Below are 14,061 nucleotides of genomic sequence, written 5' to 3' on the forward strand. Positions count from 1 at the left end.
CCAGAAGCTCCTATCAGTGTTCATGGAAGAAAACGAGAACGATCCCAGGTTTCTCTTCAGGACTGTAGCCAGGCTGACAGTCACAGCTCAGTGGAACCGTTGATTCCTTTGTCTCTTAGCATGGATGATTTTATGGGCTTTTTTTACTAATAAAATCAAAGCAATCAGAGCCAAAATTCACCAGCTCTACCAAAGGCAGCAGTAACACCTGCTATGTATTTGGAATCTTTTTCACCTTTAATTTCCAAAATTCTTGAAAAAGCTGTTGCAAGCCAATTACGTTAACATCTGTACGTGAATGTCCTTTTAGATCTTCGGGCTGCTTTTGACACCATTGACCATAATATTCTATTACAAAGGATGAAACATGAAATTGGGATCAAAGGAGCTGTGCTAAGTTGGTCCAAATCAAAGGTTTCAGAAAGATATCACTTTGTTCAAGTTAAGGATGGCTCTCTCTCACACACTACAGTTAAAAATGCAAAGTTTCTTTACTCTTTTCCTTTCACTTGTGCTGCTATTGGCTTAGACTACTGGGGGCTGCACTGAGCACCCCCCAACCCCATGTGTGTACATTCCAACATTACATGTCACTAACTTAGCTTCTTCCTGTAGCCTGTATTTTGTCCCGCTGTCCTCTCTCTTCCTGCGCCCGTCCTCCAGGTGCTGAATCATCTCTGCTCCATGTTCCTGCTCAGTACCTGCTGCTGCAAGTTACCCTTAGTTATAATTGACAGCATTACTCACTTCCAATTGAAACCTCTTCTTCTCCCCTACTGCTAATATTTGTGAGTACCAGGTTGCATTAATCACCGTATGTTTTGTTTATATTTTCCATGCCATCTCTTCTGTTCATGTTCTCCCTTCATCCCTCTCCTAAGTCCCCCCATTCTCTCCTTCATGATCTCTCTCATTAGCCCCGCCCCCACTCCCATTCTCCCTCTCTTGAACCCGACCAGTTGAGTCAGATGGCTGTCCTCCCTGAGCTTAGAGGGATATGTTGGTCTGCGGAATGGGACAGACCAGAGACATGACTGGTTTGCGCTGTGGCAGGAGTTTGACCTCAGTTTGACTTTTGCGTGAAAAACATTTGCTCTACCACTGAGTTACGTCCCCGGGCATGATTGTAGACTGGTAAATATTGTAGTTGATTGAGCTTCCTGTTGGGGATGTCGGTGAGTCACTGCAGCAGGGGGACAAAGTTCATCTGCCACAAGTGAAGGTGCAAAATGGCATTTTACATCATTTCTCACCTTGCAGTTCAGTCATTATGTTACACGTCAGTCTTAACTGACTGTATCGTCATTTTCTGCTGGCACCCTGTCATCGTCATGGGTGCTATCCTTTACTGAGGTTGGATGAGGGTGTTTCACAACTTTTATTCACATTATACATTTTTTTTTTAATTCATTATGTCACTGTACAGACACTGTGTGTTAATTCCAAATTAGGCAGATGTATTACATGTAGCCCTAACCCCATTTAGTGATGCCCTTTCTTGTAAATTTTTAACCATGACCCCTACCTCTCTGAGCAGCTGCCGCAATTGCCAGCTCATTAGTATTTTTCAATATAAAGCATTGCGCTGATAAATAAATTATACAGCTAGATGGCATCATTAACTGTGACTCTGACTACTTAGTAACCAGCTAATTAACCTTGTTAGCTGAATTGAAACAGGATTAGTTACTGTGTTTATTTGTCGGCAGCCAGTCAGTTGATTCACAATAACCTTGACATTGACTAGAAATCACATAGAATGAGAACAGCTCAATTCGACAACCACCATTTGTCCCAACAACTCACTGGAATCAATGAATATCAAGTAACTGCATTGGTATAGCTGTCATGCAGGCAAAAACAGCCAGAGGCAACTCTCACCTTTCTTGTAATACAGAATCCATTGTGACCCACCTGAGAGGTGCCTGGCACCCAGCTGCAAAAATTACACTCTCTTTATGTATATTTGAAAAAGGTGGAACTTCAGGGAAGCCACAAATCTTTGAACTTCCCTCAGTGTTTGCAGTTACTGATAAGAGAAAAATAATATCATGCACTGGTTTCCCAAATTGGCTAAAGTCCACCAGCTTTTAGGGGGAGGAGACAAGGTAGTCATTAGTACTTTAAATCACTTCTTAAAGCCCATTTTTAGGCACTTTCTTCTGATATGACATCATTTGATTGATGTTATTTTTATTGAAGTCTTCCCTCTTTATCATTATCATTGTGATGTTACTCTTCATTTGTTATGAAATTGAATAAAACTTTATACCTGTCTTTGTTGTAACACAAAAGCGGTCAGGGAAAAAGTCAGTGAACCTTTACCTGAGGAGCTCAAGCTATGTCCTGATTTTTAGCTAGCAGGTCCCAAATATAACTGGGTGGGATGCATTTCAGAATTTTTAAAACTTCGGTAAAGTCAGTAAAATTTAAACTTTAAAGCTTTTGGGAAAGGCTGAAGCGGGAGTGATGTGTTTGTGTAGCTTGGTTCTTATTAAAGGAGAGTTCTGGTTGACATCAATAGATTTTTGAGTGAGATGATTGAAAGGACTGCTAGAGTGATACAGTGTTGATGAGATAAAAGGATGTCCGTGTCTGACAAATAATACTAAGATGGTAAAAACACTGAGATATCTTAAAATAGGCTATATATTTTTCCTTACAATGGTCTAAGGTGTAAAAACAATGTTTGTAACCAGCAGGGATAGTTTGTGTAACATCTAGGTGGACATGAATGGAAACATCATGCCTCGGCTTGACCCCCTCGGCTACAATGCCCAGCTTTTTGTCTCATCAACCTTTTGCTTGTCATAGCTTCTGCTTTGTGATTAGATAAGTTTAGAATCTTTGTTGTCATTGTACAATATAGCTTGGGGTGAGCCAGATACTCGGCTGAAACGAGTATCTGGCTCAGGTAAAGCGATTTTGCCGAGTGCCATACGCGTTATATGAGTCAATATCCTGCTCGGGCCAAAGGAAAATCCTCCTTCGGTCCTGTGATAGGACAGAGAGCAACGCGTCATACTCCGAAAGCCACGCCCACCTGAGGGGAAACAATAAAAAATACACTGGCTACATCAATTCTGCTCAGATAGTGGAACGTGCTTTTTTTTGCCGTGCTAGAATGTATAGAATGTGATAGAAGTGTGATCTATATTCCTTTTCTTTTTTTTTTTGTTTTCTTTAATGATAATAAGAATACAAAGTTATGCAGAAGTGGACTTACGGGGAGGGGGGGAGTATTTTCTGCTTCCATGGATCAAAATCATACATTCATTTTTAATGTATGATTTGCACGTGAGGGCGATTCATCACTATTTTACTTTAATAAAGGTGTCGGCCTGTATGAAATTCTTGTTCTCACCGCTGAAGCGGCCCTACGTCTTAAACGCCACTTTAACCCAGACGTGGAAATAAAATGTGAAAAAAAAAAAAACAAAAAAAAAACCTCCTGGACCGTTTATGCTGCGCTGCTGGACCTGCTCCAGTTCGGGGCTAAATCGCATTTACTGCCATGTTTTGCAGTCAGCATGACTAAAAGAAAACAGGGAAACCTACTCGTAAATGTCGGATTTACGAAGAAATTGGCGACGAATGACTCTGTGGAGCAGCAAGAGGCCAGTTCTTCGGCAGATGCTGGCTTGTGGACGCTGCACCTGCAGGGACTGCTGCCGGTGAAAGCTCACCAACAGCCGGGCCCGGGGTGTGATATGTGGTATATGTGTTGATAAGGAAAATAGGCGTGCAGTAATAATGGATGTGTTTTGAGTAAGTCACAAGCGTCTCCCCTGCCCAATATAAGTGAGCACCCCCCCCCCCCCCCCCCCCCCGACGGCCACACTGCACTCCACTACATCATCATTTTAAAATAGCTTTTTATAACCCAAACCTTTCAAATTCAAGATTCGCCACGTCCCCCTCAGAGGACGAATACGTATAGAGAATGTAGATGGTTGAACAAATACGGATAGTAGTGTATTTGCTCATCCCTAAAAATAACATAAAATTAAATTATCCACCTCATCCATTTCCTCCAGCCTCTCTCTCCTGCTGTAGTGGGGTACGGATATCCTCCTTTTAAAGGTGCTGTAGTAATAACAATAATAATACTAAGTGGGAATAATGTAAGTAATAAGAAAAACAGTGAATGTATGAAAAAAAAAGTTGAAATTAAAAACTCCTTTCTCTCACAAAACGTTTGTGTAAAATTTCAGTGTTTCTTACTAAAATTAGCAGAGCAGACCAAAAATCCACGTTCAGCTTTGGTGTACATATTATTTTCCCATTGCTCATCAGGACACAGGTGATATGACAACACAATATCCAACGTTTAATGACATTAAATAAATGATGTAACAAAAAATATGCAGACTGAAGTTTTAATCTGTTTTCGGACATTCATTGTATTTTCCCCCAACATAAACTGTGCGCCATAGCCCCAATCTGACACCCTGGAGAAAAATCCCAGTGAGATGGTTTAGCACATGGAGTAATTCTCGTCTCTCAGTGCTCAGGTCAGATAGCACCCTTATGAATGAGGTGATTGCTGAGGTCCTGTTGCTGCAGTCTCATTTATGCAGTTCATCATGACTCTCCACATGGCTGTATGTTGGGGTGAGGGCTGCTGTGGCACTGTTACAGCTCCCCTCCGGTCAGTCTGTGGCCATGTCAATAAAAACTGGGATCCGTGAAAGTGCCATATTCCCATTACAGATTGGGTATTTGCTGTAATGTCAGTTTTTGGTAATGTTTCGGCAGACGGGCTAATAGGACAATCCACCAGGGAGGCATTGTATCCAAAAATGCCTTTTAACTTTGATCACCCTTTAATGTGATGCCACTGTCCTTTACAGCTGCATTCTTTGGACTGGAATGGAATTCCGGTCTCTATCTTCATTTTACATGCCTGGAAGATTAGTTAAGAATTTTCCAAAGGTATTTACTGTCTAGGACAAAGCAAAGCTAAGGTTCTGTGTTGTGTGTGTGCGCACTGTCGGACTGAGTTTTTCTCTCAATTCCTTGTCAGTGTTGCAAATTGATGCTATGATTGCCCCAGATAACATGGTCCCAGCCTTCATTCATCACAGAGGAAACCTTATCAACCCCAAACAACCCCAAACCATAATGAGCAGACATGTTGAAATAGCTGTAAGAGGACTGACGGTGGTACAGGGGAGGACTGACAGGGCCGACGCAGAGACAGGGGTGGAGTTGCGATAGCAGCTTATTGCCACAGTGGGAGGCCGATCTGAGTTGCAAACTGCTGGCAGATGATGGTGTTCCCTCGTGTTGGGAGGAGGTAGGAGAGGTGGACGCGAGAGGACTGTCGATCTGGTCTAGAGAGTTGGACAATGTGATGTATGGACGTACAACTGGTTTGCTGTGTGATGTGCATGTTTATGTGTGTGTATCTTGGGACAACAGGGACCAAAGCGTCACTTCTGCGTTGGAAAGAACAACAACTTTCGATTTTCTATGTCCATCAAAATTGTCAAAGAAATTGTCTTTCTGATAAAATATCAACCTAAAAAGCTGAATGAAAGTATTGTCAGGTCTCATGAAAATAAATTCTTGACGATGTGCATTTTTTGTCAGTAAAAGCAAAGATACCTCTTTTCTGTACTTTCTGTTCTCAAATTTTGAGACTTTCAGTTGTCTCTCTGGCCTTTTTCCCAACTGACACCACCTCAAAAAGGTTGAAATCAATAGCAGTGGCCATTGCTGTGACCTATTTGATAATATCGGATGACTGAAAAATGGAAATGAGTGTGCCTGTTTCATGTCTGACTCAAATTTATTGTTTTTATCATAAAATTATTATTGTAATGTCTTAGAGGGCAGGGACAGGGTACAAGCTGGACAGGTCTCCAGTCCATCACAGCTCAACAATATTGTTATGCTTCATTTATTTTTATTTCATGTGTTTGAATATTAATGAGGATTGAAATAAACTCAGTCGACCCATCTTGAATCAGTGTAGACAGAGTGAAGAGTCATGTATATAAGTCTTCACTCCGTACGTGGCTCTTTCCACATGCCCCATATGTCTGAATTGTAGCCACACATTATCACCACTTTCAGCCCACCCTGCATGGCTCTTCAGGGAGCTCCTCAGGGAGCCATGCAGGGTGGGCTGGGGCCTCACCCCATTGCTACATCATGTCTCTGGTCTGTGCTGTGGTCAGATCACAAAAAAAAAATTTGAACTTTCTCCCTTTCCATTGTAAGGCAGCCTCTGTGGACTTCTCCCAGATGCATGCCAGTGCGCATGGTAAGCAGATAGTGGGGAAGAAAGGATTTGCAGGGCTGGGGCACGCCCCTGATGCTCTGTTTACTGGGGAATGTAAAGTAGGAGTCAGCCTAATCTCCAGAACCCATGAGAGACTGGCTCCTGTCTGCCTGGCCGACACTTCCCTATTTGTATGTTTCATTTCAGACTGTCAGGCCCTATCTGGACTGCTTGTGCGACTGCTACCACTGGGTTCAGGATCTGGAAAAAGCAAGACATATAGTAACACATATGACTACCCTGTATTTATTATGCAAGTGTATTGTCTTTTTGGAACAGCACTGGGGTGACAATTAGTTATTGTTCTACTTCTTAGCAAAGTAATTAAAATTTATTCTCATTGAATTGACTTGGAACTAGAGACAGAGATCATAAGTGGAAGTCAATCGGTGGAGTCACCCAGAGATGGTCAAAAAAAAAAAAAAAGTGCAGGTTTCAGGCTTTTCAGCACTGGCTTCACTTTTCAGATACTCATATAATCAGTGCTTTAACTACAAGCATGTTAAAATTGCTTTTGTCTTCATAAACCTGAACTGACTTTTCACAGTAAGATAGACTCAAATGAAATGAAACATTTTTTTTACATCTCTACAGGTGCGGAAATTCCCCCTGTGCTTTTTAAATTCACCACATGATCAACGTTGTGTTATTCCGCAGTGGCCCAGCTGCTCAGTTGTGTCCCTTCTTGTTATGTTAAATCAACTGTTACTTATGATTACTCTACTTAATCTTCTGCAGATTGAGTCTTTTTTCTGACCAAACGATGAGGAGTTAAATTGAGTGTGAACACCCCACCCACCCAACAATCCCATAAAAATCCATTTCACACAGATCATTTACCCGTGAACTAACGGCAAATCATGAAGTCTTGCAGCCAGCTGTCACACAAGCTGCTGGCAAACATGCAACACCAGCAGTGAGTGATTGCGTCCATGTGGGGAAGACAAGGAGACACCCACCAGTGCTTTTCGTGACGTCTGTGCATTTGCGTTCATGTTGTTGCCATTAATGTTCCTATCTGCCTGTATTAGTGATAAGTGTTACGCTCAGCATTTCCACTTCAGCGATCTCTCAGGTTACTCATCAATGGCTGCATTGATGCATCTAAAGGTCAGACAGCATAAATACAGGCCCTGAAGATTAGGGGAGTGGTGATAGTGTGTGTTTGTGTTCTTGGAGGCAGGATTATTGATTCATGTTTATCTACAGATGAGCATGTGATCACTCACCTGACAGCACTGTCATAAGATTTGTTTACTTATGAACCCTGAAGCAAATTTAATTTCAGATAAATTCAAGAAAATGTGAGACTTGGTAGATGCTTGATTGGAACAAATCCAGCAACCTTTGGCAGATAACGTAGCATTCTTGCTCTTGCAATGGTGTGGAAAATGAAAGTTTGTTTTTTTTACTTAAATTTAATGACAGTGCTCTATATGTGCAACACAATTTTAACAGATATCTTTGTAACAAGTGTCCTGTTCTATGCTGCTGTCTGCTGGGGAGCAGTGGCACCTCCAGAATATTTTCATAGGGGTCGCTAGATGGGGCCACTGAAAATCATGGGGTGGCATGGCAAAACCAAAATCTGTACTAACATTAACATACAACGTTAGCGCCAGAATTTATCATGTCAAAAAGCAAGTTAAATAGCATATATCTCCAGCTAATGTTTGCTAAGTAACAAAATCTGTCATGTCAAAGAGCCCGTTAAATAGCATATGGCTCCAAGCTAACGTTAACATGGTAATTAAATTGGGCTGCTGAAGTTTAGTGAATCTACACACTTTCCACGGGTTTAGAAGTTAAGACTTACTCACTCACTGATAGTTCTCTTTCTTCACTCCTGACCTGTGACCGGCGTTTCTGCATTGATGACATTAACGTTACTGTACTGAGCTGCTGCTTTTTTGTAAGCCTCCTGGCAGGGGCCACGTTATGTGTGACTGAATTTAAGAGCACCTTGCTGACTGTATTTTTTGAAACACATGCATATGCGTCCGACATCGGGGGGAGGCAGTAAATTCATCAGGGTGGCTATGGCTGTGGCTACCACCTGGTGGTGCCACTGCAGGGGAGGCAGCGTAACAAAAAATGATGCAATTCCGTTCTACAAAGTGGTGGAAAAAGCTGCCTCTGTGATTGGAACCAGACTCACTGGGAGTTGTGGTGGAGCGATTCACACAGAAGAAGGCTTGCACAATCCACAATTGGTGGATGTAAATACTTAAATACAATATACAATACGTAAATAATATTGTAAATACCTCCCAACATTCCCCAACACTCCCCCCCGCACACTCTGCCTGAGATATTGGATGGATGTGTAACCTTTCCTCATTAAAATGTCTAAAACAATTTGACCTGTGTCATAAATATTGCTAAGCCGTGTACTGAAATGACCCAAAACATTTCCATCAATTCTCAAACACACCTTTAATCTTAATCATGGTAGCATTCACTCAATTAATGTTGTCATATCCCCCTACGGCAGTGTTGTGATTTCCTGCCAAATAAGTCTTTTTTTTTTTACCATACACTGAAGGATTTAGGGTCTTTTGTCAACAAAAAGAGAAGTTGACAAAATCTTGGACGGTTCATCTCCCATTCACACAGACACATTCTCCGGCTGCCAAACAGCATTGGTGATTGGTGAATATTTTTTAAGTGAACAGCTTAATTCACTATTTCTTACAACTTGAATTCCCTGGCGTGGGTGGAGGATACCTCTTTGGATAATTTGGCTGCTTGTAAGAATCTTCTCAATGTTTAGTTTGTAACTTATCAAAGGTATGGATCCTCTGAGTTCACATTGTGTTTGCCAAAGTGCATCGGTAAGTCATTGATTTTTAAAGAGAAACTGCTTTATTTGTTATTTCAACTGTTATAATTTGCCAGTCTGCACCATAATCATGCTTTTTCCTTGTCCAACTATCTCATGATATCACACCAGCCTTTGTTACTGTTGTGATAACAAAACCCCTCATGGCAGAAGTCCATTATAATGTGTGACAGTAAAACATGCTGAATTCACTCAGAGGTTTTTAGTTTTATTTCTCTGATGTGCACCATTGAGAAGTAAACAGTCAAATGTTCTTTCCTGCTTTGTGTTTGGGTCTCCTTCAAAACGGTATGAGTGGAACTCCTATACTTTTGGACAATATGGAAAATTTAATTCATAAGCAATAGAACATCCTCAATTTACATTATTATTGCTTGACCTAGAATAATCTCCTGTTTGGATTTGCTAATGTGATCTGACTTAGAGCGATACAGCTGTGTAACTGACATCACTGAGAAAGTCTGTGCTTCAGCTGATGCAACGCTGTTGACTTTGGCAGTCTGTGAAAATTGTCTTATTTTTTTGGGAGGGGAGGTTATATACAAAGTTGTCTTATGTTTTAAAAAAAAATAGAAAAGACAAAATGGTGATTTATTAGCTCAGCAAATGCTTTCCTAATGAGTTAATGGTCTCACTGTCTAGTACCAAGTCTTCTTCAATGCAACACAATACATTTTTAATAAATATCCAGTGTTGGGCAAGCTACTTGGCAAGTGTAGTGAACTAAGCTATTTGTTACTCTAACATTAAATGAAGCTTAGCTACATCAAAGCTATTACCCTCAGAAATGTAGCAAGCTAAGCTGCAGCAAAATGAAAGTAACTCGTGCAACTACATCCAAGCTTTTTACTAAATTGAACCAACTTCGAGCCAAGTCAGTGTTATCTTACTGATCAATAAAACTCAGGCAAAAAAGTTAAGTGCAATTGTTTATTGAACAGTGAGCTGTGCTAACTCACAACATGACCAAACCACAACAGCAAGAATGAAGACCTGCTTCAAACAGTCACAACAACGTACAATGTGTGTGTACACTGCAGCAACTCAAAATCTTACCAAGAATATGTATTTCTAGTTAAAGCAAATCTCATTGCACTTGAAATATTTTTAAGGTCGTTTTCACTTAATAATAAGTAGGAAAAAAAATCTGTTCATTGTGCAAGTTTTTTTTCCTTCTTCCAAGCCAAAAAAAAAAAGCTAAAGTGGAAGTCTAAAAAGATTTGTTTAGAAATAAGACACATGTTCCAAACAAAAGAATAAACAACACAAACACCCAGAATATTTATATTATTTTGACGTAATGCAGGTCTATTGCTTTTCTTCTCATCTTATTGATAAACACGCAGCCACAGTGAAATTAAACAGTAGCATGAAAGTCTTGAGATCTATCCTGAACGTATACCATGAATGGGAAAAATCCATTTCTCTTTCACTCTCTTTCTCATGGAAACAAGTTTCTCCCACCGCTTATCAGTGGCTTCAGTAGAGGATGAGGTGACCACGCTGGACGGTGATCTCACATGAGATGTTTGTTCACATGACAGAAGAGAAGTTTTTCAAAATCTACATTTGAGAGTCGGTTTCTTGGAAGTTGTCGGAAAATGTCTGCCTACAAGTTACATGTACCAGCGTCATCACGTCAGCGTCATGCGGAAGAGCGTCTGTGTGGTAGCTTTAGAAATGATTTTGAAAACGCTACTGTGCTAAGTGATCAATAAAAGAGCTTAACTACTGAGAAGTTGCTTGATATAGAAAACAGCGACGCTACCACCAAGCTACTGAGAAATGTCGTTAAACTACAAACATTCGCTTCTTTCGTGACACTACCGCCCAACACTGTAAATATCCCAATACCAAGGAAAATACAGCATAAATCAGAATATAAATTATGGTGTGACTGACAGGTCAGACTCACCCTTTGTTCCTCCTCAGCTTTACTTTGTCTTGGAGCCAGTCCCTTTTGACATTGGGCAAGGACAGCGTACACCATAGACAGGGGGCTGCAGAGAAAAGCACACTCACACACCAGCAGGCTATTTGGTGTCACCAAATAATCAAACGTATGTGTCTTTTGATTGTGAGAGGAAGCTAATTCTTGCTCATTTATGAGTAGTTCTCATAAAATCCTTTCGAGAAGGCGTGATTCAGAGTGTCCATCACACCATGCTCAGAGCCAGAGTTGAAAGCAACAGAGAAGAACAGCTCAGAAATGTAGAACGTTTAACACAAACAGAGGGGCAGTGCTTCATGTCCTGGGGTGGCGTTATCAGACCTGCCCTTATCTTGAGTAAATGCCACTCCACACATTTGTATATCTCCCTGTCTGCTACAGAGATGCTGGAATGCCAGGTTAAGCACCTTACCTGACTAACCTCCTACCACCTGCCACTGTTTTCTCTTCCACATGCCCCCTTAATTACACTCCCTCCGCACTCCTCTAGGTTTTATTCAACCTCTCTTCTGCTCAGTAGACAGGTGTTTGCTTTTGCTCCTTTTGTTCCAGATCTCTGAGTCATATGAGACTCTCAGATGCTGGATGCTCGTGCTGTTGATCAATCAGCTTTCCTGCCAGAAAAAAGGGCATGTCATCTACAATGGTCATGGCAACTCGCCCGGCCATCAGGCCACATCTTACACCTCAGTCCTCCTTACTTTACTCTGGTCACAGGTCACAAAGTTGCCTGTGTGCAAGCCTAAGGGGAATAAAATAATTTTATCAGACAGTGGATTCCATCTCAAGTTATTTGGTGTTTTCCTTCAATGAAGCAGAGTTTAAACTTCTACACATTGCTGGTTTGCTTTTTTTGCCAGTAGTACAGCTGCAATGAGAGAGCAGCAAAGGAACTGGGCCTGGGCTGCTGTGGTCCCCAAAGCTCAGGCCTTCATTTTGGAATACAATTCCGGTGTACAGGTTGCAACACTGGCTAAGACTGAGAGCACACTTGATGCATCACATGGGCATAACAGGTGTGGAACATTTGTTTTTCCTTTTTGGCACCCATGATAACGGTCACATGATCTAAAATCTAAGCTGAACTTGTCTATCAGGTGGCAACTCCGCTGGTTGTTCAAAGAAGTCAGATTCTATTGAAGTATATGTGAAAATGTTTCTCCTTCTCACTAGATTTGCTAGGTCTGTAAATATTTTCATTTTGAGTTTGTGGTCTCAGTTTCTAGTATCAAGTCATCTTCGATATATTATGATGTTAATTTTTTATTTGATGGTCCAATTTAGAGTAAAATACGCCATAAAGCAGGTGAGGGAAGCTACCATTTCATTGACAGGCCCTGTGATAGACTGGCAACCTCTCCAGGTTGCACCTCGCCTTCGTCTGGAGCATTGGCTGGGAGCAGCCTGGCTCCAGCACCTCTTGCAACCCAGAAACAGATTAAGTGGTAGAAAATGACACAATGTCATTGAGAGACTGTACCACACAATTAGGATAGAGTGCTCAAACTCTTACTATTCATAGTGAAACAAAATGTGAAGTGGTAGTGCCAACAGAGTCCAGTAGTCTTTTTCTCAGGTCCGTGAAATTTTAAAACCAAATTTGCAAATGTGTCGAAACATAGGATGGAAAAGCGTTCCACATTGTGTTCCTCTTCGTGTCGTCACCAATTTTAATAAAAATGTTGATTCTGACAATCAGACCAGCTGCCCCTCCATCCATTCATCCATCATCTATACCACATCTCTGTAACAGGATATTTGACCATTCACACTATTCATACCCAGTGTGTCAGTGGGTAGCACTGTCACCACGCAGCAACTGTTTTTTGGGTTGAAATCCCTGCCTTTCCACGTTGGTTCCCTCCATGTATTACGGTAGCCTTTGTCCAAGCACAAGCCTGGTTTCAGTTCGAGTTAAGTTAACCTGTGACTCTAAATCTCTCTGACAGCTAAGCGGTAGAGATAATGGATGGATAAATACCTGTGGGGAATTTAGAATTACCAATTAACCTAAGCTGCTTTGAACTTCGAGAGGATTTCAACCATGACTGAGCTGAATTTAAGTTTCTGCTTAAATTCTGCAACAAGAGAGAGTTGTAGTAAGTCACCTACTGATACATTTTTATCTTCTAATATGAAACTTAATTTTTTTTCCTTCACAATCTTGGACTTGATTAGGTCACCAACATTTGCTAGTTGGACTTTTACTGCTGGGGATTGAGGGGCATGTGAAATAATTCCTCCAACCTCACAGCTCCGCTCAGAGTTCATGTCTGATTATGGTCTCAGGTCATTGCCAATCAAATCTGATTCAACACAACCACATGGTCAACTTCCTGAATGATAAACAAAACACTATGTTTATTTCATTGCCATCTGCAGTTTCTCTTATTTTATGATAGAGAAGTGCAGGAGTTTGAATGGTTTAGCTCTTCAGAACTTTGTCTTGTGGAGATTAGCGAGAGAATAATGCAGTAAATTTATCAGCGCATGAGTCATAAGAGTGTTGCTCATATGGTACACACAGTGTGAACTCTCTCTCACTCACACACACACACACACGCACACACATGCAAACAAAAACATACAAAGTTGATAGCAGACTGGGAAGTACTTGCAGTAGCCTTTCTGACCTTGAGGGAAAACAACCACTCTCAGCTCATACACAACACCAGACTAGACCAGTCTCAAGTGCAACTCTACTAATCTCAACAGTCTGAACAGGAGCGAACTGTACATAACACAAATAGCATTATGGAGAACAGAGAGCGAGAGAGAGAGGACGCACAAATTAATTTCAGAAAGTCAAAGTAAGCTGAAAAAGACACAGCGATACATTGTAATACAAGTAACACAGAGTACGTTGGTTCACAAATGGTTAAACACTGAGTGTTGAGAATTTTGTCCTATAATCACTAGCTGAGGTTATGCAAGAGCTTCACCTGGGCAATAACGCTGACCGATGGCTTCTCTTATCAT

Source organism: Echeneis naucrates, chromosome 7 (assembly GCF_900963305.1).
Source record: "Echeneis naucrates chromosome 7, fEcheNa1.1, whole genome shotgun sequence".
NCBI lineage: Eukaryota > Metazoa > Chordata > Actinopteri > Carangiformes > Echeneidae > Echeneis > Echeneis naucrates.